The sequence below is a fragment of the Melospiza melodia genome, chromosome W (assembly GCF_035770615.1).
Source record: "Melospiza melodia melodia isolate bMelMel2 chromosome W, bMelMel2.pri, whole genome shotgun sequence".
Taxonomy (NCBI): domain Eukaryota; kingdom Metazoa; phylum Chordata; class Aves; order Passeriformes; family Passerellidae; genus Melospiza; species Melospiza melodia.
The window spans coordinates 5341564-5367431 of NC_086225.1; positions in this window are offsets into that span (position 1 = coordinate 5341564).

The window sequence follows — 25868 nt, forward strand, 5'->3', positions numbered from 1 at the left end:
AGCCTGTGCTGACCAACCCGCGCTCAGGGGACCTGCTTCAACCACTTTTCCCATTCGTCCATCCACGACTGCATATCCCGACTTTCTTTTCCCATCAATCACCCTGCTTGACCCATCTACAAACCATTTTTCCCCTTCATCTAATTCTTCCTCCTCTAAATCCTCCCTGATTTTCGTCTGCAACTCAACCACTTCCATGCAATCATGAACGAGTTCCTCTGAAGCTTCCCCAAACAAAAACTGCGCAGGTTTTTGTACGGTTGTTGTCCGCAATTTCAAATCCTGTGAGTGAATCAAAATGACCTCATACTTTAGCAATCTAGCATCAGTGAGCCATTTACCTGCTTTCTGTTGTAGTATTCCCCACACATTGTGCGGTGCAAATACTACCAAAGGTACCCCGAAGGTTACTTTCTTAGCTTCCTCCACCAACAATGCTACAGTGACTATCGCTTGCAAGCAGGTGGGCCAGCCTCTGCTGACCGGGTCCAAAAGCCTTGATAATTAACCTACTGGTTTCCTGACCCCTGCCCAGTCCTGCTTCAGCACCCCGTGTGCTGCGTGATTGTTCACGTCCACGAACAACTGGAATGGTTGCTTCACATCAGGGAGGCTCAGCACTGGTGCCACTGTGAGTGCTTCCTTGACTCCCCCAAATTCATCCTCGTCCTTTTCCGTCCATTTGACTCTGTCCGTGGTGAGTTTCTCGTATAGAAACTTCACCTTTTTGCTGTACCCTTCAGTCCACTGCCAACAATATCCCAACAGCCCCAAAAGGTGTCTGACTTCCCTTTTTGTTTGCAGGGGTGGTAAGGCAATAATGCCTGCCACCCTTTCTGGATCCAATTTCTTTTTTCCCTTGGTTAACCAATGTCCCAAGTACCTGACCTCGGGCTCTGTGAATTGCAACTTCGACTTTGACACCTTCAACCCCTTTTCCCCTAAAAAGTTCAAAAGTTCAATGGTGCTCGCCCACACAACCTCCTCCCTCAGACCTGCAACCAACAAATCATCTACATATTGTAGCAACTTTGTACCCTCCGTTGGTAGAAAGTGACTCAGCACCTGATCAAGTGCTTGCCCGAATAAGTTTGGGGAATCAATGAAGCCCTGAGGCAACGATGTCCATCTGAGCTGCTGCTATCTCTTCGTCTCCGGGTCTTCCCACTGAAACGCAAAATAATCTCTGCTGTCCTCTGCTAAAGGACAGGTCCAGAAAGCAACTTTCAAATCAATCACACTGTACCACGTGTCCTCGGGAGAGATGTTATTCAGCAAGGTGTAAGGATTTGAGACCGTGGGGAACAAAGTCTTAGTTCTCTGATTCACAGCTCTTAAGTCTTGCACTAGCCTATAGCTACCGTCTGTCTTTTTCACAGCCAGAATTGGGGTGTTGTGCCAGGACATGCATGGCTCCAACGTTCCTTTCTTTATTAATTCATCAATCACCGGTTTAAATCCCTTCTTCCCCTCCATGGAGATGGGGTACTGTTTGACCCAAATGGGGTCCTCTGGTCTCTCAATTTAACACGAATCAGCTCTATGTCCAACCTCCCGGCCTCCCCTTGGACATACCAAATCTTTGGATCTATTTTCTCCTTGTCCTGGACGGTGAGTTTATACATCCTCACCCTGAGCTGGGAATTTTCCACTGCCAAGGTGATTTCTAGGACTACCATCAAGTCCCGCCCTAGCAAATTAAAGTCCATGTCCCTTATCAATAATATATTTCCTGTACATTGTCGCAGACATTTTTTCACAGAAATCCTTTCTTTCAGATTTCTGTGTCTTCTGGAGGGCAGAGGCCTCAGAAGAGAATGTAAACAATTGTTATCAGCTGCTGTGGAATGCGATAGGATGCACCTATTTTGATTGGTGATTGGTTCATGTTCCCATGTTTATAATTAAGGGCCAATCACAAGGAACAAGCTAGGGACAGAGTCCTTGGACACAACTTTGTTAGAGATTCTTTCTTTCTATTCTTAGCCTGGCCGAGCAGCTCTGCAAACTTCTCTCTTTATTCTATTTAGTATAGTTATAATGTATTATATATGATATATCAATAAATCCAGCCTTCTGATCTAGAGACAAGATTCACCGTCTTTCTCTCACCACCAGCGACCCACTCAGGGCACTGTAATAGTACATTTTTTGTTTTCTGTCTCTTATCTCAACATCTTTTGTGATTGGAACATTGAAGGGTTCCCCTTTTGCCCCAATTACCATCGAGTCGTCGCTCAGAGAGCACCCTTGCGGTACCTGTTACACCACGGTTCATTCCGCCCCAGAGTCTACTAAAAACCACATCTCTTGCCTGTGGGGTCCTATTCTTAATTTATCAAGGGCTCCCTCGGTGTTCCGGACCCCAAACTGAAAAGCCCCTGACACCCCTAATCTTCCTGAAACATCGCCTGGTCCTTGGTTTTGTTGGGACAATTCCGTCGGATGTGTCCCTTTTGCTTGCAGTAATAGCACTCGAAGTCCTTCTTTTGGTTGTTCAATCCTTTTCCTTGGGAAGGGTTTTGCTTCTTTGTCAGCGCCGCTTTCGCCGTGTCTTTGACCTGTTCCTGTTTCTGTGCTTCCCTTACTGCAACTACCAATACCTTAGCTTGAATCTTCTGTTTTTCTTCATCTCTTCTCATGCAGACCTTTTGGGCTTCTCAGAGCAATTCCTGCAATCCCTTGTCCTGCCATCCATCTATCTTTTCTAACTTTTTCCATGTCTTCCCAAGATTTTGCCACAAACTGAGTTTTCAACAAAACTGCCCGAATCGGAGAATCAGGATCTGTCCCTGAATACATTCTCAGGCTCTTTCGGAGCCTCTCCAACAACTCTGTGGGCATCTCATCCTTTCCCTGGCATTCTCTGAGTACCTTACTCATGTTCTGCCCCTTGGGTACCACTTCTCTGATACCCTGATTTATCATGTTCCTTAGATTTATCATTTTCTGCCTCCCCTCCTCTGTCTGGGCACTCCAGGACGGTTTCTGGTTTGGCCACCTCTGGTCTCCGCTCTCCCCATTGGGATTTCTACGTTCCCAATCCTTGATCACGGCTTGTCTGATCATCTCCCTCGCCTCATTGTTGAACAGTGACCTCAGGATCGCATTGAGATCCTCATAAGTGCAGGTGCTGGTCCCTAGAAACTCATCTAGCCTTTCTGCCACCCCCAAAGGATCGTCTATCAATTTTCCCATCTCTTTCTTGAACGCCCTCACATCTCCGGTATCAATCGGTGCATGTACAAAACCAATAACTCCCAGAGCCGTCGGCACCTCCCGTAAAGGAAAGATGCCTGGCTTCTCCTCCTCATCCTCACTGTCTCCAGTGGTTGCCCTCCTCGTTCGCAGCCTCATTCAATGGGCCAGGGGAGAGCAAACTTTCTTGGGGAAAATTACTTGTTTTTCTTTGGTCTTGGGGAGGGTTGGCGGCAGTGGCTGCTCACATGGGAGCGGAGGCGCTGTCGCCTGTTCACGTGGGAGGGAAGGCGCCGCAGTCTGCTCTGGTGGGAGCGGCGGTGCCGAGACCTGTCCCTGCGGGATCGCTGCCTAGGGAGGCAACGTGGGCACCGGCGGTACACAGGCTGGTCTGGGGTGGAGGGACAAGGTAGGGGGGTGGAAGATTGTCCCGGTTCCCACTCCTTTCCCCAGTTTGCCGCACATCTGAGAGCTCGTACTGGATATAAACTCATACAAGCATATCTCCACATTTCAGCATACTCAATTTCCTCGAAATCCTGCAGGCGGCGATCGAATACGTGGTCGTACAGGGACTCGCATGTTCATGCCTCAAAAGTGCCAAACACCGACCAGACCACATATTTTCCGATCTCCTTCCCTCTCCATTTTTCTATGCAAAAATGTATCATTTTTCCCTTGGACCTCCCCGCTCTCCTGGGGCTGTCGTCTCAATGTTCTAACATCCATCCCAATGGACTTTCCCTTGGAATTTCTGGCAGAACCTTCCCGGGACCCTGGGAAGATTTTTCCTGGGGCTTTTTCTGAAATCTGCTTTTTCCCAATCCCATTTTTCCAAAAATCCCACCTGCGAATTTTCTCACCTTGTCTCCTCCGGCTGGGACGCTTGATGTGGGTCCCAAGTCTCTGTCTGATGTCGATTTCCTGAGCTTGCGAAACGTCGCCAGTCTTAGTCATGCAGAGAACCGTTCCACGGACTTTTTGACTGATCTCTGATTTTCTTACCTGTTCCTCTGGATCAGAAGGCAGACGGGCTCCTGGAATTTTCTAGGATCGTCTTTTTTCCCTTTCTGACCCAACCGTGACCAATTCCCCCCTGAATTCCCTACGAGTCCCAGGTCCCACGTGTGTTAAGAAAAAGCGTCCGCTTCCCCCTTGACCGACCACGTCCATCGTGGGATGGTGGAAATGCGATCATGGGGTCCACACTCACTTCATGATAGAATCACGTCTCACACACACGCTCAGTCACACCCCACTCAACCACAGGATACTCACGGTTCCTTTCCTGCGTGTATTCTTCATGCATGTCAATTTTCGAGTGGAAAAAACACCTTGGTCTCGGAGATTCCCCCTGGATCGTACCAAGTTTCCGAGAACTGGGCCCGTTTCTATCCCTCTTTGGCTGTGGCTCTGGTTTCGGTTCAGTGATTTTTGATTGGTCTTGTGAACTCCCAATCCCGTTCAGACCACTGAAATCAGCTGGGTGCCTTCTGGCTGGGAAGGGGTCCCTGAACCCCAAATTCAAATCACGTCGGGTTGTCACCAGATTGTTATAAATGATCAATCGTGAGCCAAATTATCAAAAATTTCAAAAAGATATAGTAATCTTTCTGTGCAACCGAATTGCAGTCTCCGAAACCACCACAGCCAAAGAGGCAGCGTTAAGCCCGGGATCGGCACTTGGTGAACCTGGAACTGACCACTACCGCATCAGAATTCCCCTCATTCACGAAAACCACTTCTTGCGGCAAGGTTTTATACAGTTTATTGTCCCCGAGGCAAAGGAGTCCCAATTTCTTTTGTAACTCTTCACATTCATCCCTGTTCCTTTCAGTGTGCAGAGCTGGACAAAGATTGGCTCCAGGTGGATAGTCAGTGTTGATGGGCTCTGGGGAAGTAATGTAATCAGATGTATAATTCTGGCGTCGCTGGCTATCTTGATTGATGCAATTGGCAAGGCAATGATCGCTCTTAGGAGGTTTCTGATGACTCAAGATACTGGTGATCATCACCCTGGAAGCGTCTATTCTTACACTGAAGCGTTAATCGTTATCTTAGCTGTGTCTGAGAATTCGTTGGAATCTGAATAGACATCTGCTCTCAGGCAGTGGGTGGTCAGAGACATGTTTTGGATTTTACAATCTTTATACCATACATTCTTTAATAGCATGAATTATTTTGACCATATATTACAATGACAAGGAATATGGTACACCCACTCAATACCATGTTCTCTAGCCAAGGTGTTGTCCCAGTTTGAGACAAATTTGGGAGGAAACTTCCCCAAAGGATGTCTCCTCTAAAAGTCAGATTCCAGTAGCCTCTTCCCCAACTGGCTTGAGAGAAAATCTCCTTGGAGAAAAGTGGAAAAAGCTGTTTATTTCACAAGAAAAGTACTCACAAGCATGAAAAAATCAATACTATTGAGAGAGACAACTGCTTACTTTGAAAATTTAAAAAGGTTAATTAAACCTTAAAAAAAATACAGTAAAGGACTACATAAGGAAAAAGCTGCAGCTCTGGGAACTGCCCCTCCTGCATACTACATGGCCAGTCTGTCTTCAAGATGGATGCTCAGTCTTTTATACCCCTGGGGGTTGCATCAGCTAACCCTGGCCCCTCCCAAAGTCTGTCAGTCAGCTCTTCTTTGCCATTTATCAGTGGAAACTGCTTCCTTGTAACTTGATTGAAGGTCAGGTGTTGCCATGCCGCACCCCATAAGCAACAAGCTTTTCCATTCCCAACTGCCCCATGCAAGGGGCACATGTGCATGCCTTCTTTTTACTTATCCTAGACAGCCCAGGCTGTCTGATGGCAACAATAAAAGGGGGGAAAGGGGAACTATGGGGAGAACAGAGGACATCTAAACTACAATAACATAACTATACATCACTAAAGCTTTTCTTAATATTCACACAATAGTTATCTTTTAAGTGCGAGAGCCAATCATCTCATTAGCCATCTATAACAATATTAAACAATAAAACTCCTCGTTGCTCTGAAGAGATGGTAGATTAAGAGAGTCCTTCTGTGGTTTAGAGAGTCCTTCTATGGGTTTGTCTCTGTCTCGTCTAGTCTTTCTGGGGCTCAGGCCCAGCGTCCAGGCTGCAGTGCAGCTTGGGGGGGCCCCAGGAAATTGCCCTTTTGTTCCAGACTGGAGAGAAGCTAAATGGTTCCTGAGGAAAATCAGTGAAAAAAGCAAAGGAAAAACTCCCTGTCTTGCAGAGAACTGGGAGAAAACTGAGAGCCTTCTCTCTCTGTGTTTTGAATACAAGTGGTGAAAAATTCCAGCACTTCCCTCCCTCCTCTCCCCCTCCCCTGCAATCCCTCTGGGCCTAGCTTAATGCTACAGGACTCATTTCTGGGCACACAGCAGATCATGCCATAGGGGATGCACAGCATTATAAAGTCACCACCTTACAGGTGTTGATAAAGCTGTTCTTGAAATGAGTCCTGTTTTCTGACTCATTTTTTCTCAGGGGTACCATGTCTCCAAAGGACTTGCTTTTCAAGGCCCAAGATGGTGTTCCGGGCAGTAGCATGAAGCAAAAGGTAGGTCTCGAACCATCCAGTGGTGGCTTCTATCACTGAGAGCATGTAGCACTTGCCTTGGCAGGTTTGAGGCAGTGTGATGTAATCAATCTGTCAGACCTCTCCATACTTATATTTGGACTACCTTCCCCTATACCACAGGGGTTTCACCCGCTTAATCATAGCTCACATCTCACAATCATGGATAACCTGGGGCATACTGTCCATGGTTAAATCCACCCCTCAGTCCCGTGCCCACTTATAGGTGGCATCTCTACACTGATGGCCTGAGGCATCATGTGCCCATGGAGCTAGGAACAACTCTCCCTTGCGATGCCAATCCAAATCTATCTGTGACACCTCTATTTTTGCAGTCTGATGTACCTGTTCATTATTTCGGTACTCCTCATTAGCCCAACTCTTGGGGACATGTGCATCTACATGATGGACTTTTACAGGTAGCTTCTCTACCCGAGTGGCAATGCCTTGCCATTCTTCAGTAGCCCAGATTGGTCTTCCTCTATACTGCCAGTTGGCCTTTTCCCACCTTTCCAGCCAACTCCACAGAGCATTGGCTACTATCCATGAATCAGTGCAAAGATAGAGCTTTGGCCACTTCTCTCTTTATGCAATGTCCAGGGCCAGCTGAACAGCTTTGAGTTCAGCAAGTTGGCTTGATCCACCTTCTCCTTCAGTAGCTTCTGTGACCTGTTGCATGGGGCTCCATACAGCTGCTTCCATTTTTGATTTTTCTCTATAGTGCAACAGGAACTGTCAGTGAAAAGAGCGTAGTGTGTTTCTTCTTGTGGCAGTTGGTTGTATGGTGGAGCTTCCTCAGCACGGGTCACCTGTTCCTGCTCCTTTACATCAGCAAGACTAAACTTTTCACCTTCAGGCCAATTTTTAATTATTTCCAAAATCCCAGGGTGATTCAATTTTCCAATACAGGTGCACTGTGTGATGAGGTGTGCTGGTTTTGCACTGACATTTGGCGAGGAAAGAAAAAGCCACTCACAGAAATGATTTTTCTGAGAAGAGCTGATGAGAACTTCCTCCATGTCTAACAGCACCAATCAGTGACTAGTTTTGAAGACTGACACCTGGTTAAACCACTAGAAAGCTTAACACGCCTCTATGAACACAGATGTTAAAAACAAACAAACCCTGAGAAAAGCTCTCTTTTTTCTGGCGTCTGGAGAGACAAGTTCTTCCCCCCCTCCTGGACTGGTGGCTGGGTGGGATAGGGGAAGCCACGGGGCCCCCAGCCAAGGTAAGGTCAGGCCAGGCCCCAGCAGCTGCCAAGCAGGGAGAGGGGAGGCCATCAGCCCCTGAGACCTAGCCTAGCTGCTGAGATCCTAGCCCTTCCCCAGTGTGGCTGCTGAAAGAAACCCAGAGGCGGCCCTGCAGCCTGTGCAAAAAAGAGCCCCGCAGCTAAAATTAAACACAACAGGGGCTGAAGACCAGCCACGTGGCCGATCCTAACACAGCCGCCAATGCAGCCTAAAAATCCATCAATCCATCACTGTGACTGCTTTGGCCGCTGCCCGGTAGGAATCACATGGCCATCTGCTGGCCCTGGGTGAGATATTAACTCTTTCAGTACACAGATAAGACTTACAAACCTTCAGTCTTCCCTCAGGTGAAAAAAAAAGACAGAGTAAAGACATAGAAAACAACACGAGACATCAAAGTCAATAAGAAAAAGTCCCAAATAGAAGACTTGAAGAAATGCCTTTAGTTTTAGCCTAAATTCCTCTTACAAAACTATAGAGAATATAATTGTAAGAGACAGTCCGAAGTTTCCCTCATTTGCCTCACGACTGTCGCAAGGACAGAGACTAAGACCCTGAAGACCCTGACTGGAATTCTGGCCTGGTTAAGGTGGATGCTTGCCAAGTGATTGTTTGCAGGTGTGCTTGCTGTGCTGCCACAGTACACTGCTTCGAGCAGGGACTGGCAATTAGTGGCTTGCTCTGTACGCTTATACCTGCTTCACAATCCCCGCTCATCACAATAGCCCATGAATTTCCCCACCTCTTGTCCAGAGAACTTTGGTGATTCCCCACAGAAGATCCCTCATCTGCCTCATGACTGCTGTCAAAGATGGAGATTAAAGCCCCCTCCCAAGGACTGAGACTGAGACCTTTAAAATTCTAACACAGGGGCGCTGGCCTGACTGAAGCAGGATGCCTGCTAAGTGTTGCCTGCAGGTGTGTTCTCTGGACCAAGACTGGTTTCCCATGGGAACCAGTCTTGAAACAATGGGCCCCACTCACTGCTGGGACTGGTTTGTCCTGTTCGGAACTGGACTGTCTGTACTTTGTTCTCAGCGGACTTATTCTCCACTGTCCTGTACCTGTTCTCTTGACATTCTGTCCTGCTCCCCTCCCGGTGGTAGACTATAAAAGACCCCTGAGTTAACCAAAGATTTTGAGATTATCCCCGACATGACAAGATGGATCTATTGGCTGGACCATGAGGATTTCATCTCTCCGTTGGTAGCTATACTCCCTCCGCCCCCCCCCCCCCTTTTCTTTCTCTCTCTATCCTTTATCTCCTTTCTAATCCTTCTATTGCATTTGCTGTGGGCACTCAATAAAAGGTGCATTTGTTTTGATTAAAACTGAAAGTCCTCTGCTGTGCATCTTTTGCACTCTGACATCAGTAAAACGAACCATCATGACCCCCACATTTACTAGCGGATTGTGACGATAATTAATACATCAGACTCTTTTTCCCTATAAATCATGAAACAGTATAGGAGATTAAGTGTTCAAATTGTAGCTATAAGCAAAAACATTTATACTAAAGTAAACAGATGTTAAAGTACCTATGATCCCATGAGAAGTTTGAACAGAGAAAAAAGAGTATTGAAGACTCTTAACCCACAAGGAAACAAGAAAAAGACCTCTGCTCCCAAAGATAAAAATAATCACAGAAATAAAGATAATCTTTGCTCTTAAACAACTCATCCTTAAAATAATATCCCATAAGTTGACATAGCCCATAAACACAACTATGAGAAAGCTATAAAAAATAAGAATTTCACGATTACAGATTCCCAAGCAGCTGCTATCATGAAAATTTAAAGCCACCAAAAATCTGTTTTCTTGTAAAGAAGGCTTCATGAAATGACAAGAGTGACTCCTCTCCCTAAGTAAACTAAAGGAAAATCATTCTAAAAGTAATAAACTGACGAAATTGTTTCTGTACGTTGTTAGTAGGAAAAAAAAGTGTAGGGAAGAGAAGTGTTTTAAAAGTTTTATTCTGATTCTTATTATTCTTTCTTTTAGTTACTGTTAATAAATTTTATTTATACCCTTTTAAAGCCTTAAGCCTACTTTGCCTTCTTCCTAATCCTATCTCACAACAAGAAATAAATACATTCTAGTGGGTGCACTAGCACTTAGCCAACACTAAACCCATCACATTAATTAGTGTGCTGGCTGAGAAATCTCAAATTAGCAAACCAAAACCACTGTATGAGGCCAATCTATTGTGGTTCGAATCTATTTTATTGATTCCTTGTTAAGTGGTTTGTTCTAGTGTACACCCATGTTCTCCCTGAGTTGGTTTACCTCTGGATTTTACCCTCCCTCAAAGCTGCTCCTCATGCCATTCCCTGCCTCTTGTTCCAGCTCTTTGCCTGCCTGTCAAGGCAACCCAGCCCTTTATTCCCAAACCTTCTCTGCTACTCAAACCTCGGGCCAATCACTGTCTGCAACACCCCTTTGGAATTCCCCTACTCCTCAAAGCCCCATTGGCCCATGTGACCCATCCTCTCCACCCTCCTACCCCAATTGGCCCCAGACACTTGATGTAATCCCCTCACTCTTCCCCTGAGGATTCCCTATTGGTTAGCTGTTTGTATCCACCCCCTGACTTGTATCTGTACAAAACCCCTTGCACAAAGCAGAGAGGGGCTTTTTGTCCTGCTCCCTTCACCTGGAATAAACCTTTCCTTGTGGAACCTCAAGATGGAGAGCCTCCTCCTTTCTCCTCTTCCTGGTCCCTGTCGGGGCTTGTGTCTGGCACCGTAGAGCAAGTGGCTCTAAAGATTTTGCCTCTGGTAAATCCCCATACCGAGGCAATTCCCCACTCCTGGCATGGAGCTGGAGTTCTAAGAGCTAGCCTGGGTTCTGACATTCACTTCAAGTACCTGCACCCAATCCATGTGGTTCATTTCTGAGCTGGGCTGTGTGGTAGTGTCAGCTACTGGGGCAGCATCCCTAGTTTCTGGGGTAGGTGTCTGGGTGGTTATCCAATCTCCCCTTATCTCTGAATGCTAAATAGAATAGGCATATCAGCAGCAAATGGCTAGCCTCTAGAGGAAATTTGAACCCTTTGAAAGCTGGTGGGGTAGGCCCAAAGAACTGGTTGAAGGGCTGGGAGAAAACTTTCCCCAGTATTGCTTCCTCACAGTACATGCAATTATTAATGTAAGCAGAAAAACATACACTTAGTGTGTGATAGCCTTGTATCCATGTGCCCGCCTTCCAGAGGAAGTTAAAAATCAATTTCCTCACCTTATTAGCCTATAGTGCAAATCAGAGAACACCCACAGCAGTCTTAGTCATAGGATCCATGTTTAGAAAAGGAATTGCAAATGAGAAGAGTATAGCCACAACCATGCGCCACCTGAACTAGGGTAGTCTAGACCACATGGTGCCGCCTAATGAGATTTCTATATTCAGCACACAAAAACTAGGTTACTCAGGAAGTGTTATTCCTTTTTCACCCTTTCCTTTTGAAGCCCTCAGGCCTCATATTGGGTGCCAAAATCTGTCTTGGTTTGAAAGTGTGGTGGTTGGACCGGAAATGAGATTTCTGGGATGCTGTGGTCACTACCAACAGGCCACCAATGGATGCTGAGATTTTCAGATTGGCATTTGGTATGACCACTGAGGATTAGATCCGCCTCTGAGAAAACACAGGGGTTAAAAACCAGAGCTGCGCCCCTGGCAAGCTCTCTTGAGACTTCGAGGGAAAGAGGTCGGATCTCCCTCCCCCGTCCAGCTGCTACTGCTGGGTGGGGGGAGGGGCAGCCCTGCGGTAGGCCTGGGTCTGGACAGAGATGGGGGGTGAAGAGGCCCTTGAGGATGGAAGGGTGGAGGAGCACCAAGAGACATCGGGCAGCCACCCCCGCCCCCATCCCCCAGGGAAGACAGAGAGAGGGAGAGCCTGCGTCTGAATTTGATAGCAGCCGGCCTAGGAGGAGAAGGGGGCGGGGAGTGCGGTGAGAAGGTGCCCGGCAGGGCAGCGTAGGAGTTCCGGAGCTCTGAGACAGGCAGAAACTGAAATTTTTAACCTTTTTCTTGCATGATTAAGACCTTGCAAATACTGATCCTCCTGAAGCTGAATGAGAAGAGAGATAAGAGATGAGATAAGAAGGAATAGGCTACGAGGGAAGTGGAAAAGACTCTAAAGTAGGGGGAGAGATGATAGAGTAGCCTTTTGGCTAGACTTTTCTTGTGTAGCTATAGACTGAACCATTTTTTTTTCCTGTGACACAGAGACTGCATTTAGGAGGAGGCAGTGCCTCAAAACTAAGAAGGTTCAGTGTGGGTACTCCTCAGCCCCAGGAGGTGAAAAAATTAGGGAGAGCAGATGTTCTGAAAGAGATACTGTGCCTTTTTTAGAGTGAGACAAAGCATCCTTGAAAGACAGCCCTAGAAGCAGCTCTGGTCCATGCACAGTGGTGAGAGCACTGGGCATGGAAAGAAGATGTCACGATGGCAAAGGACTTGCCGGGCGGTGCTGAGTGACATGGAAGCACACGAGGTTTCAACGTGTTTCCAGAAGAAGCCTATAGTGCAAGAAGGACTCCTCTCCTCTTCATGAACTGAAGATTGAGTATCCTAAAGGGTGGTGCCGGACTGAGAGTTGGTGATTTGGAGGAATGTGTTGCATTGAAAAATTTGGTGGTGGAGGGAGGAAAAAAATGCTTTTGTAAGGTTTTCATTTTTTCCCTTAATGGTTTTTTTTCTTCTTTTCTTGTAGTTTAGTTAATAAAGTTTTCTTTATTTCTAAGTAAGAGCCTGCTTTGCTTATTCCTAGTCACATCTCACAGCAGACACCAGAGAGAAAGTATTCTCATAGGAGCACTAGCATCGTGCCAGGCCCAAACCATGACAGGAAGACAGGTGTCTGCCAAGGAAGGCAGGAGCCTCCCTTGGAATGGAGAATATGACCCCCTTCCCTCTGAATTATTATAACTTTAGGCTTTCAGAAAAAGATGTGGGAAAAGGACTAACGGTTCTTCATTAGTATGTATGTGTATAAAAAGGCAAACAAATAGCAACAATAGCAGCAACAACAAACAAAAAAACCCAGAAAACCCAATATACAGTCTTTTCCCACTCTTTAAGCAGTTTCCCCTTTGGTGTAGTGATGGTCAGAGCTGGCAGGGGCATTAGTGGGCTCCCAGTGGGCAGGGCAGGTGCAATGATTTCCCTGTGGCTGCAGGGGCGCTCTGGTTCGAGCTGAGACCACACGATCAATGGCAGCTTGGTCGAGACAGGAAGTCACGGGTGGCAGCTGGTCTCGATTGCAGGGCTACCACGCAGAGGTGGCCCATATGAGGACACTTCACATGTCAGCTCCAAATGGCCAGGAAACAAAAAAAAAGAATTAAGCAGACATGCGGTGCAGGAAAACAGCAGCAGACTGGCATCTCGGAGTCCCACACACAGGAGTGGCCGCAGCAACACGTCGCAGGCAGAGGGTCTGGTGGGAGCCGGTCCCAATGTTTTGGCATCACACATTCTGGTTCTGAGCTCTGAGCGGTCAGGTGGCAGGGAAAACGGCAAACAGCTCCTTCCTCCCCTGAACCCAGAAGCTGCACTGATCAAAAACCCAGCCAAACCTCCAGGGTAGCCCACTCACCTTTTTTTTCTCATGTTATCACTTGCAACCCCTGCCCAGGGCCATTTAAATGGAATGTTGTAATGCCCAGCAACATCCTTGTTTTCTCAAGTATCGATAGTTATTGTTTCCTAGCAACTTATGAGACAAAATTCCATAAGAGAAAGAAACATAAGGAAAAACCCTCACCCCCAATACAACCACAGAAACCTCCTTGAAGAACTTCCGACTTTAAGTCAAACCGCTGAGATTTGATAAAGGGAATCAATCACCTTCAATCACCTAAGGCCTAGGGAGAAAAAAAAACAAGTAAACAAGGAAAAGAATGCCAGCCAAATCCAGAAGCTGTGCTAAAAATAATCTATGATTTGTTTCAGAGTGGAGGAGGCCATAGCCCACAGACCCATTTTTCTGGGAGCAGGTTTGCACAGATTTCCCTGCCAGCCAAGGTGGGGGGGCAGGAAGTTCACAAACTGGCTATGGAACCCCCAACCCTGAGGAGGCTATATCCATGGGAAATTATTGTGAAGATCAGCTGAGGGGGTGCCATAAAGCCATCAAATGCCCCCTGAAGTGCCCCCCAGAGGAATTCCTGAAGTCTTGCACCACTGGACTGCATGTGATGCAATGTATCCGGAGTCTGTTGTGAGAGACTTTAGAAAATCTCCCCTGCCTCGGGAGGTGCCTGGGTTTTTCTACCTAGCCTGAGCTATACGAACTGTGAAAAATGCATATTATATGGTTGGGTCTTTGCAAATATTAAAATAAATACTATATGTGTTGTGTTGGAAAGTTATACTGCATTAATTTTTTTGTAGTGCTGTATTAATCCTTTTAAGTAGTGTGGTAAATATAGTTTTTAGGCTACAGCATAATATTAAAATTGAAACTATGTGATGTAAGATACTTTTTGTAACTAGCTCAAGGAATGGATAAGATAATCAAGAAATTCTTTACATAGAGATAACAACAACAAGACACCAAAATCACAAGAGAAAAATTGTTGCCTCCTTATCGGGAAAACTCAGACTTTGTGGAGACCGATACAATGGATTTACAAGATGGAGGGGGGGGGGAGCAGACATTAAACAGAAGCACCCTTATGTTGAAAGGAATATTTGAATCATGTATGAGATACATGAATATGCAATAGGCTATTGCTTTTAAGGGTTAATCCTTTGTTAACAAAGTGTGTTCTGTGGCAGAGCAGAGCACCCGGACTCCATAATTCTTTCCTTTTTGTTGTCTTTTATTGGCCTGACTTTGTCCAAATTCTTATTCTCCTAATTATTATTACTATTTTATTATTAATGAACTTCTAAAATTTTAACACAAGTGATTGGCGTTTCTCACATGAACCCATTGGATTCTATGCTTTTCAAAGGGAGATCATCACCACCAAGACCAGATGGAGAGGGGCAACGGAACATTGTTGAGATCCATGGATGGTGATATTTTCTTTATTTGGTCTCTATCACTCTCTTTCTGTCATCTCTACCTATTTATTTTCTTTCTCTTTCTTTCTTTCTTTCTCTTTCTTTCTTTCTTTCTTTCTTTCTTTCTTTCTTTCTTTCTTTCTTTCTTTCTTTCTTTCTTTCTTTCTTTCTTCCTTTCTTCCTTTCTTCCTTTCTTCCTTTCTTTCTTCCTTTCTTCCTTCCTTCCTTCCTTCCTTCCTTCCTTCCTTCCTTCCTTCCTTCCTTCCTTCCTTCCTTCCTTCCTTCCTTCCTTCCTTCCTTCCTTCCTTCCTTCCTTCCTTCCTTCCTTCCTTCCTTCCTTCCTTCCTCTTTCTCTCATATTGTTGGGGTTTTAGGAGTCCTCCTTCTGTTTTTTTTCCTCTTAAGGAATTTCCCCCCATAGGTGTTGACAACTGGATACTTAACAAAGAAAAAAGAAGTTGTCAGCTCAGGGGAGGGGTGCAGTTGGCTACTCTATCTTTACCTGAGGTGGGGTGCAGCCCCTAGCCCACGTCCTCACTCTCTCTCTCTCTCTCTCTCTCTCTCTCTCTCAGCTTCAGAGGAGGACGGTCGAAGCTGATGCTTGGGGAAGGGAATTTGCTGACATCCCTGTAGTCTAGCCCGGTCCTGCTTCTACTGCTATGGGGTGAACCTTGGCTCGTGAGAGCAGCCACTGAACTGAAACCTTATTAACAACCACCTCACTAAAAGAAGGACTTTTCACCATCTGCTCGGGTGCCTGGGATCCTGAGCCCACCTCTCCCAGCCCTTCTTGGAGCCAGGATGCCATTGCCCCGCCCCCCGCCACTTCTTCGGCACTGCTCTGAGCTTTTGCTACACTAGCCATGCACCCCCTGCCTGCTGAGACATCCTGGGACTCCCACTACAGCTCCAGAGTTTGATATATTTCCTCCACTGTTATAGATGGATAATGAGATGATTGGCTCTTGCAATTAAGGGATGAATATTGTATGAATATTAAGAGAAGCTTTAGTGATGTAGAGTTATGTTATTGTAGCTTAGATGTCCTCTGTTCTCCCCATAGTTACCTTCCCCCCCCCCCTCCCCCCGTATTGTTGCCATCAGACAGGTTCACATATTTGAGGATCTGGTGGCCACAAGTTCATTGCAAGGTCTGCAGTGGGGGAAGGTCCAACCATAGCCTCTTCCCTCCTTTTTGCCTTGGTTTTCTTGCAAGGAAATGGGGAATGCTGAGAGCAGCCCTTTGCCAAAAAGTATATTGAGATTGATGGACAACAAAACACTGCAGCGTTGCTTCATCTCTGACTGTCTTCCCAGGGGGCAACTTTTGCATTGCTTCCCCATAACTGTTCCTACAGCTGATTGACCCAACAGCACCTTATGTTTGAAGAGGATTTTGCTGACAGGTTGGTTAAAAATAAATGTCACACTGATGCCTTAAACTTAAGCTTTCATATTTTCCAGATTCTGTACTGCATTATTATATAACGCTGAACTTCATATAAAGTGTTAGCAAGTTCTCTTCACAGTTTAGTTAGATGAAACAATCCTTTTCCAGCCTGAGAACCAAGGACACCATTGCAGCTTCAGGTCCAAAAAGTATAAACAATAGTGAATTGAGAAGAGTAATCTGTGAGGATGGGACTTCATAACCTGAAACTGTAATTGGACAATTAACCCCAATATGTAAATGGACCAAAACTTATAGGACTGTTAAAACTCATTACCCGTCATCCATCTTGGGTCCATCTTGGGCAGAGCCATGGCCGGGCTCTTATACTGCCCAAGGTATATCCTTTGAAGGCCTTTCTAATAAATACCTACTTTATTCCTTTAACACTGTCTAGCCTCTGTTACAGATAGCCTTTCTAGGCATCAACATCATAAGCTACCAAAGCAACACCAATACAACCAAGGTGATCAAGGTGCAATGGGTGGAGTGCCACAAAAATGATCAGAGGGCAGGAGTAGCTCTCCTATGAGAAAAGGCTAAGAGGGTTGGGGTCATTCAGTCTGGAGAATGCTCTGGGGTGACCTTATTGCAGCCTTTCAGTACCTAAAGGAAGAGAAAAAAAAGATGGGGACATTTTTTATCAGGGCCTGTTGCAATTGGACAAGGGGTGATGATTTTAAACTGAAAGAGGGTAGAAGATAGATACTAGATAGAAGGAACAAAATTTTTATGATGAGGGGCATGAAACAGTGCCACAGGTTGCCCAGAGAGGTGATGTATGCCTGCGCTGGTTTGAAAGTAAATCAGTGTGAGAAATGAACCCCTGTCCGGGGGTGACGTTATGATGCTTGTATCCCCATTCATATGTTCTGTGTCTTTAAGACTGGCTCTGAAGAGTGAAAGTTTTGTTTGGGTTTCTCTTATCAGGGACACAGAGACAGGCAGTACATTGTTGCTGTGCCTGAGTGGGTGCTGCTGGTGATAGAGAGACAGTGACTCTTGTATCTTGATCAGAAGGCTTATTTATTAAGATATGATATATAATACATTATGACTATACTAAATAGAACATAGAGAGAGGCTTGCAGAGCTGCTAGCTAAGCTAAGAATAGATAGAAAGGAATCCCAAACAAAGTTGTGTCCAGGGACTCAGTCCCCTCACTTGCCCTGGTGATTGGCCCTTAATTATAAACATAGGAAATGAGCCAATCAAGGTGTCCCTGTTGCATTACACAGCAGCTGATAATAATTGTTTACCTTCTCTTCGGGGGCCTCTGGCCTCCCGAAGATGCAGAAATCCGAAAGAAAGGATTTCTGTGGAGAAATGTCTGCGACATCTCACCTTTCTAAATTGTATAAAATAAAAGAAAAATGCTGATGTGGAATGAACAGGAAATTTCTTCACCTATAGAATATACAATAACTAACAAATCACTAAAACAATGCTATAATATAAGAAAAATGAAAAATACAATGTAAAGAGAATTTGAGTCCATGCAGATGAATTTCAGGAACAGTCCAAGAGCCGAAGGTGTTTCCCTTGGAATATCTGAGAGTCCTTTTGGTCCTGAAACAGACTTCTGCAAAAGAGTTCCATCAATAGTTATCAAAAACCATTGACAGTCTTAATACAATTTGAAACGATTTGAAACAACTTGAACAATTTTGGAATGTCCTTTCTGGCCCTTCAATGCTTCAGCGCTTCAGAGCTGCTGCCCAGTATTTTCAATCTTTTTTATTTAAATTTTTTTTTTTTTTTTTTTTTTTTTGAGTCATAAAGCAAAAGAGCAGCAGCCAGGGGCAGAGCAGTGCCTGAGAAGGAAAGGCCCTGGGGGCCCTGGCCTATGCTGGACCAGGAACCCCAAAACTGGCTCACACAGGTGGACCCGGACCGGTAGGACAAACCAGAATTCCCAAAATCATCAAGAGGCCAAATGATGGCCCTGGCCCAGGAACCTCCTGAGCCCAACGGCCCAGGCCAAACTCATAAGGAAGGCTCTGCATATCCACAGGCCTGAACCCTGCTGCCAGCACAATGGCAGCACGGGTAGTGAGACACTTCCTTTCCCCTAAACCACTGAGGCATGCCAGCAGCAGGGAAATAGAAGCCTTCCCCAGCAATCCCATCTGGGGTCTGGAGATGTTTGTTTCCCACAGCAAACCAGCTATGGTCTCCCCCAATTGTGCCCTCTCCCTCTGCACTGCATCGGGTTTGTCTCTCATCTGCCCCATGGCTTCATCCCCATCCCCTCCGGGCTGGGGATCAGAGGCAGAACTCTCTGGATGCACCTGCCCCCCCATGCCACTAGGGCACAAGAGAGGCGGCGGCCTCCATGGGACAATCCCCGAAAAACCACCCCCCAAACCGCCGAGAATGCTGATCTTAAAAACAGGCAGCTGGACTGCCACAACAGTGAGTTGGCGGGCAGCCCCCGCTCCACGGAAGGAGAGACCCCCCGCCGGAGCGACTGCTGGGACGTCCGGTGGAAGCAGCGGGGAGGGAGCCGGAACTGGGGAGGGAACCGTGGGATCCGCCGCGGGCTGCTCCGAGGGTCCCGCGGGCTCAACGCCGTTTTCAGCCCCATCCTGAACAGGAACCGTCTCGGCTGGAGCAGGCGGGGACGCTCGGGAACACGCTGTTGCTGCGCCCCTTGGCTCTGAGAGCGGCGGCGGGCACGGCACGGGCATCAGCGGAGCCTGGAGAAGCGGCGGAGCGTCGCCGTTGCTTAGCAACAGGTCAATCGCCGAAGGTGTTGTCTCTTCCGCCTTCTCCGACACAGGCGCTGGCAGGGGCGGGGATGCCGGTGAAACCGCGGGCGGGATCTCCTGGAGTGACGGCTCTGGCAGGGCCTTGGAGGAAGCCTCAGAGACCGGTGCCGCCCCCATGTCTGAAGGCGGAGTCTGAGAGGCCGGCGCTGGCTTGAGCAGTGTCCACTCCCATCCCCCCGGAGAGAGAGAAGGGGGGGAAGGAGACGACTCCATCTGAGCATGCTCCGGAGCAAGAGTAAAAAAAACTTCTTCACCCTGCGAAGTTTCGCCCCCCCGCGCCGTGAAGCAGGGGGGGCTGGGAAGAAAAATGTCCTCCCCCACCGGGTCTTCTGCCAAAGGCGGTGGAAACGGAGCCTGGCCATAACAATTAGAGATCCATTGAAAACAAGCTGCTCTGCGTTTCAGGACTGGGAAAAGCTTTATAAATGCTGGGTAGATAGAAGGCAGGACACGTCCCTTGTTCCACACGAACTGGAAAATGGAGTCCATGCACTCCCAGACAAAAGCATCTAAAGCATACAGAACTTCAGTAAAGAACCCAAAAAGCTTTGCCCATCGAAAGAATTCATAGATATCTGGTTTTGACAAAAGGAAACCGTCTTCCCTGCACCAATGTTCCCAGAGGGCCATGATTTTTTCCTCTGAAGGAGTAAAATGAACCACGTACTTCAAAGGGAATCTCCCCCATATAAACAGCCATAATTTTCTTGCAGCTGAACCCTCAGGGATAGAAAAATGAACAGTACCTTTTGAAAGAGTCCAGCTTGCTCTGGCCAGCTCTGCAGGTATGCTGCTCTCGTCTACCATGTTTCCTGAAGGTTTTTCAGAAGAAGGTGGTTCTGTTGTGGTCAGCCTTGGCTGTGAACTCTGTCCATATCAGGATCTTCAGTTCTTCAGCTCCTGGCTTGAATCCACTTTTTTGATCACTTCAGAGCAACCATCAAATGCTACACATACAGGATTTTACCCAGTGCAGCAATTTTGCTCCTCTGGTCTTATTAAATTAATTTTTGCTCTGACACGAGGGGTCACCAGATGTTGCTGTGCCTGAGTGGGTGCTGCTGGTGATAGAGAGACGGTGACTCTTGTATCTTGATCAGAAGGCTTATTTATTAAGATATGATATATAATACATTATGACTATACTAAATAGAACATAGAGAGAGGTTTGCAGAGCTGCTAGCTAAGCTAAGAATAGATAGAAAGGAATCCCAAACAAAGTTGTGTCCAGGGACTCAGTCCCCTCACTTGCCCTGGTGATTGGCCCTTAATTATAAACATAGGAAATGAGCCAATCAAGGTGTCCCTGTTGCATTCCACAGCAGCTGATAATAATTGTTTACCTTCTCTTCGGGGGCCTCTGGCCTCCCGAAGATGCAGAAATCCGAAAGAAAGGATTTCTGTGGAGAAATGTCTGCGACAGTACATAGGGCTGCTTTACCTTTTGGCTTTCTGCTTTGCTCTCTCTCTCTGCTCTCGCTTCTGCTTGCTTTTGTTTCTGCTTATTAGCTAGTTCTAGCTAAATAGTCCAAATTCCTTCCTGGACTGTTTCTCTCGTTTTTCTTCGACCATCTCGAACCTGCTCTGGACTGGGACCTGGGAACACCGAGGGTTTGCACCGTTTGGCCTGCAGCAGCTGCCTCAGCGCCAGAGGGACTAACAGAGCAACCACCCCCGAAAGAGACTTTCTGATTTTGTCACCTTTTTCAGAGCGGTGTCATCCGGTATTGTTCATTTTGTGTGCTGGGGGGTGCTGTGCCTGTTAAATAAACAGGTTCTTTCCATTTCTCTCTGAGGAATTCTTCCCGAACCGGTTGGGGGTAGAGACCCTGTGGGTTTGCTTTCTGGAGGGGCCCTCCTTTGGAGATTCTCTACCAAATTTGCCCTAAACCAGGACAAAATCTTGGCACCCATCCTGGGGGCTTGAGAAAGTGGAAAAAACCCCGTTTTGACTGCATTTTGGTAGCTATTACTCTGTGTTCGTTTAAATCAGCTAATAGCCATGCTTTTTGAATTCATAATGTCTATTGGGGTGAAGGTTTGCATGCATTTCTGGTCCCTAGGGTTTTTTGAGATTTTAATACCTCTATGGTCCCTAGGTTTATTTTCTTATCCAGAAACAGCTTTAGTATTGTCCCTAATACGTAGTTTTTACATCAGAGGGGCAGTGACCAGAATAGCTATCCTTCTGGGCTTGGTGGCAATGATTTGTAAGAAGTTTATAAACATGCTCGGGTCTGCTCCAGTGTTGGAGAATTTTGCTCAGACATGGCTTATAGAGTTTTGTTCAGACATGCCATAATCATATACAGCTGATTGAAAAATAAAAAGCAGCTGTAAGCAGCAAATTCTCAAGCATGTTCCTGTACACAGCAGAGTTGTCAGGCTTGTTTTTTAATAACAAGTAAATACCTTGTCCTTGGATAGTTATGGGAAAGCAGAGTGACAAACATGGAGGCCTTGAGAACCGTTCATAACAGGATGAGAAAAACAAGTCTTGGTCTCAATAACAAACAACAGGTATTGAAAACAAAAGGAGGGGTTGGTGTGTAATCTGTAGCCAAAGATGAGCTCGGGTTTTGCAATATGTATGAACTTAATTAACACGGTTATAAAATGTGCATGTTGGATCAATAAATCGGAGTTCGATGCTGATCAAAGGATGGGTCGTCTCCCTTCACTTCGTCACTCCAGGTATGAATGGTTCATGGCTATGGTTATGCATCCAGTTTGTTAGAGGAGGAGCAGCAGGGAATGAGGTTTTCCAGCCTCTGCTTTCCTTCTTCTCCTATGAATCAGTTGCATCACTAGTGAAGGATGTTCAGTTTCCCCTCAATGTTAAAGAAACCATCTTTCTGGTATTCAATCTGGTAACCTTCCTCTATACAGCCTGCTGCTTCTCTAGAATGAGGGCTGAGATTTCTAGACCGGCTGATGAGACCCCTGACTCAGGAGTAGTCCCCGATGTGGAAAATTCTAAGTGGTGTGGAAAATGGTAGGATATGGGCCAAATCCTGAAGGAATTCTCTGGCCCAATAGTCTGGGATTTTCCCCATGAACAAATTCAGAACCCAGCTGAGATGAGCAAATATCTGAAAGAGAAGTACCAGGATGAGCCTAAGGAGAGGAAGGTCATTGCAGTGAGCTGGGCCCTGGCATATGCTTATCGCACACTGCTAGATACTGTAGGGCAGCAGACAGAGGCAGGGGGGCAGGGAGATAAATCAACAACTATCTCAGTGACTCAGGCTGCAGCCAACACTCCAGGCTTGAAGCCAGTAGCCAAACCAGATAGTGAGCCTAAGCCAGCAGCTAAACCAATGGCTGTTGCTACCAGCACAAGAAGTGAGAAATGCATGGACAAGACCAATCGACCAGTGGATGATTGTGGAAGGGGCTAGCAGCGGGCCTGTTAGCTAAAGGAGCGAGAAGTAAGAAGAAGAAGAAGCTGATAAGGAGCTTTCTCCAAGGCCATAACCAAGGAGATCGAGAGAAGGAAGATAAGAGCATTCTGCAGCTGGATGAAGCATTTTTAGAAAGTTAGGTGGAGTCAGAGTAACTTTTCACCAATGGCATGGTATGGAATTATTGTGGCCAATAGCTAAGGTAGAAGAAGGGTAAACAACTGGAAAGTGTATAAAAGATCAGTCATTTTCACTAATAAACTGTTGCCAAGTGTTACCAACTGAGACTGCTTGTGGTCTCTGCTTTATGCCGTGACTGCCTCGACTGCGACATTTTGGTGATCCCCGACGTGATAAGAACATAGTCGGAGGGGGCCCATACGAGGTCCTAGCAATTGGCAACCGTGACCCACTGAGACGTAGTGGGGGAGACGGCGTTGGTGCAGCTGAGAGTGGCAGGTGGAAGCCACAAGGAGGTCCGGACCTGATTCCCTCCAATCAAGACACCTGGAAGTAGGTGAGCCACCAACTAGTAATAATGGGACAAAATTTATCTAAAGAGGAAGAAAATGTTCTGTCTACATGGAAAGTTTTGTTAAAAAATAAGGGAATTAATACATCAGACTATGCGCTTCGTAATATATTGCTGTGGGCTAAATCACAAAATTTTGGCACTGATCCTGACACAGCATTTAGTGTTAAGGCATGGAAGAAAGTTGGGGACAGACTTTGGCAAGTTATTCGAGCGGGAGATAAAACAGCTGTTGATTTAGCAGTAACCTGGAACTCGCTCTTTGAGGCTTTGAAGGAATGGAAAATAGAGAGAGAAACGGAGCAAGATGCAGACGAAGAGTCGGGGCTGATAACAGAACCTGACGGGGGGGCTGAGGCAGAGGGGGCCTCTGAGGTAGAAGGGGCCTCTGATGGGGAACTTGGTGAAGAAAGTTCAGATGCCATGGGAGTTACCTGGCACGCTGCCAGAGCTTCTGGGAAAGCTGCCAAAGCTTCCGGGAAGGCTGCCAGAGCTTCTGGGCTGGGTGCCAAAGCTTCTGGGAAAGCTGCCAAAGCTTCTGTGAAAGCTGACAAGGCTTCTGGGAAAGCTGCCAAAACTTCTGGGCAACCTGCCCTAGCCTCTTCTTATCAGACCCCTAAGCCTCCTTATCACACACCTGTATATGCTACACCGCTACGCCAGTTAGCTGAAATGTCTCTAGCAGAGAGAAAAACCCAGCCATCTGCCCCCCCCCCGCTTCCCTCCTCTCTGGTCCAGCCGTCTGCCCCCCCGCTCCCCTCTGAGATGCTTGAACAACCTGCAAGGCTGTATCCTCTTTTACCTGACAGTGACAGCAACAGCGAATCAAGAGATGAGTCGCCCGCAGTAACACCTGTGTTGGGGCAAGGAGCTCTGGTCCCTTCATCTCCTAAGAGCTCTAGCCTTACTGCCCCATGGACTTTGCCTCCATGCCAACTCACTGTGCTTCCTCGACACCCTCAGGAGTTTTGGGAATTTGTTAGGAGGAAAGCAGTTGAAGAAAAGAATTGGGACATCATAGAAAGGTTAGGTGCTCCAAGAGTACCTCAGGAGAACAGTGCCATTGCAAATGTTGCTTGTGATAACCCTATGGCTTTTCCAGTTTTCAAAGCAGCTCCTGGAACACAACAGAATGACAGTCATCATCACGTCTTCGCCTGGAGGGTTGTGCAAGACCTCCAATCAAAAGTAGCTCAGTATGGTATTAATTCCTCAGAGCTAATGCAATTAATATGTGTGATTAATGCAGATTTGCTTGCACCTTATGACATCACACATCTTGCTACAATTCTATTCCAGCCAGTGCAATACAGTGTATTTCAAGAAACTTGGAGGCGAGTGGCTGAGTCCACCGCTTTAACAAATATGCAGTTGCCTCAACACGACCCTCGTCATGCTGTGGGTGTTGATGGCCTGCTGGGAACTGGGCCTTTTGCCAATCCAGATTTACAGGCAAGGTGGGATCCTTCGATTTTGGCACAAGCTCAGCAAATTGGCATGAGTGCTTTAACTAAAACAATGGAAATGGCAGCTCCAAAAGAGAAATATGTCACTATACAACAAGGGACGAGAGAACCATTTTTGCAGTTTGCAGAAAAACTTGCTGCCGCTATTGAGAAACAGGTAGATGATGAAACATTGCGAGACAAATTGTGTGTACAATTGGCTAAAGAAAATGCAAACCCAGACTGCAGAAAGATTATTGATGCTTTGCCTGGGGAACCCACCTTGTCTGAAATGGTTACTGCTTGCTCGAAAGTTGGTTCAGTTGAGCATAAAATGGCAGCTCTTGCTGCAGTGCTAAGACCTTCAGTGAAGAGTTATAATTGTGGACAACAGGGGCACGTAAGGTCACAGTGTACTGTCCGGAAAACAACATTTAGGCCAAGTGCAAGCAGCAATGTTGTATGCAATCATTGTGCTAAATCTGGGCGCTATGCTAAGCAATGCAGGAGTAAATATCATGCAAATGGTCAGCTATTGCCGGGAAACCCAAAGAGGAGCGCGAAGGGGCGTGTGGGGAAACAAATACCCCAACAACCACAACAGCAAATGCGGGCCTTCCCAGCCCTGCAAAGCTACCCATTTGCGAACAATACTCAGGGGCAACAAGCGGGTCCGCAGGGATTGATATACCCACCGCTGACACAGTAACCATTTTAACAAAAGAAATATGTAAAGTGCCTCTGGATGCCTATGGTCCGATAGGACAGGGATTGAGTGTGTTTTTGATAGGGAGATCAAGTACGACACTTAGAGGTATTCATGTGCATCTAGGGCTTATTCATGCTGATTATTTAGGGCAGATTCATGCTATGGTATCCATTGATGACCCTCCTGTAACTATTCAGAAAGGAACGATTGACACTGGAGCATATGTCACAATACTCTCGCGACTTTGCTGGCCTCAATCGTGGCCTCTCACTAGTGCAAGTTTTGGACTCCTGGGGTTGGGTGGTGCTACAACAGGTGGCCTGTCAGCCATTGTAATTAATGTGAAACATCCTGATGGCCAACAAGCTAACATCAGACCCTATGTTGCCGATGCTCCTCAAAGTTTGTGGGGACGAGATTGTTTATCTCAATGGGGTGTCAAAATTACTACGGATTTTAAATGAGGGCCACTGTGTTGCAGGGCAATGAATGTCCAGTTGTACCCCTGACATGGATGACAGATA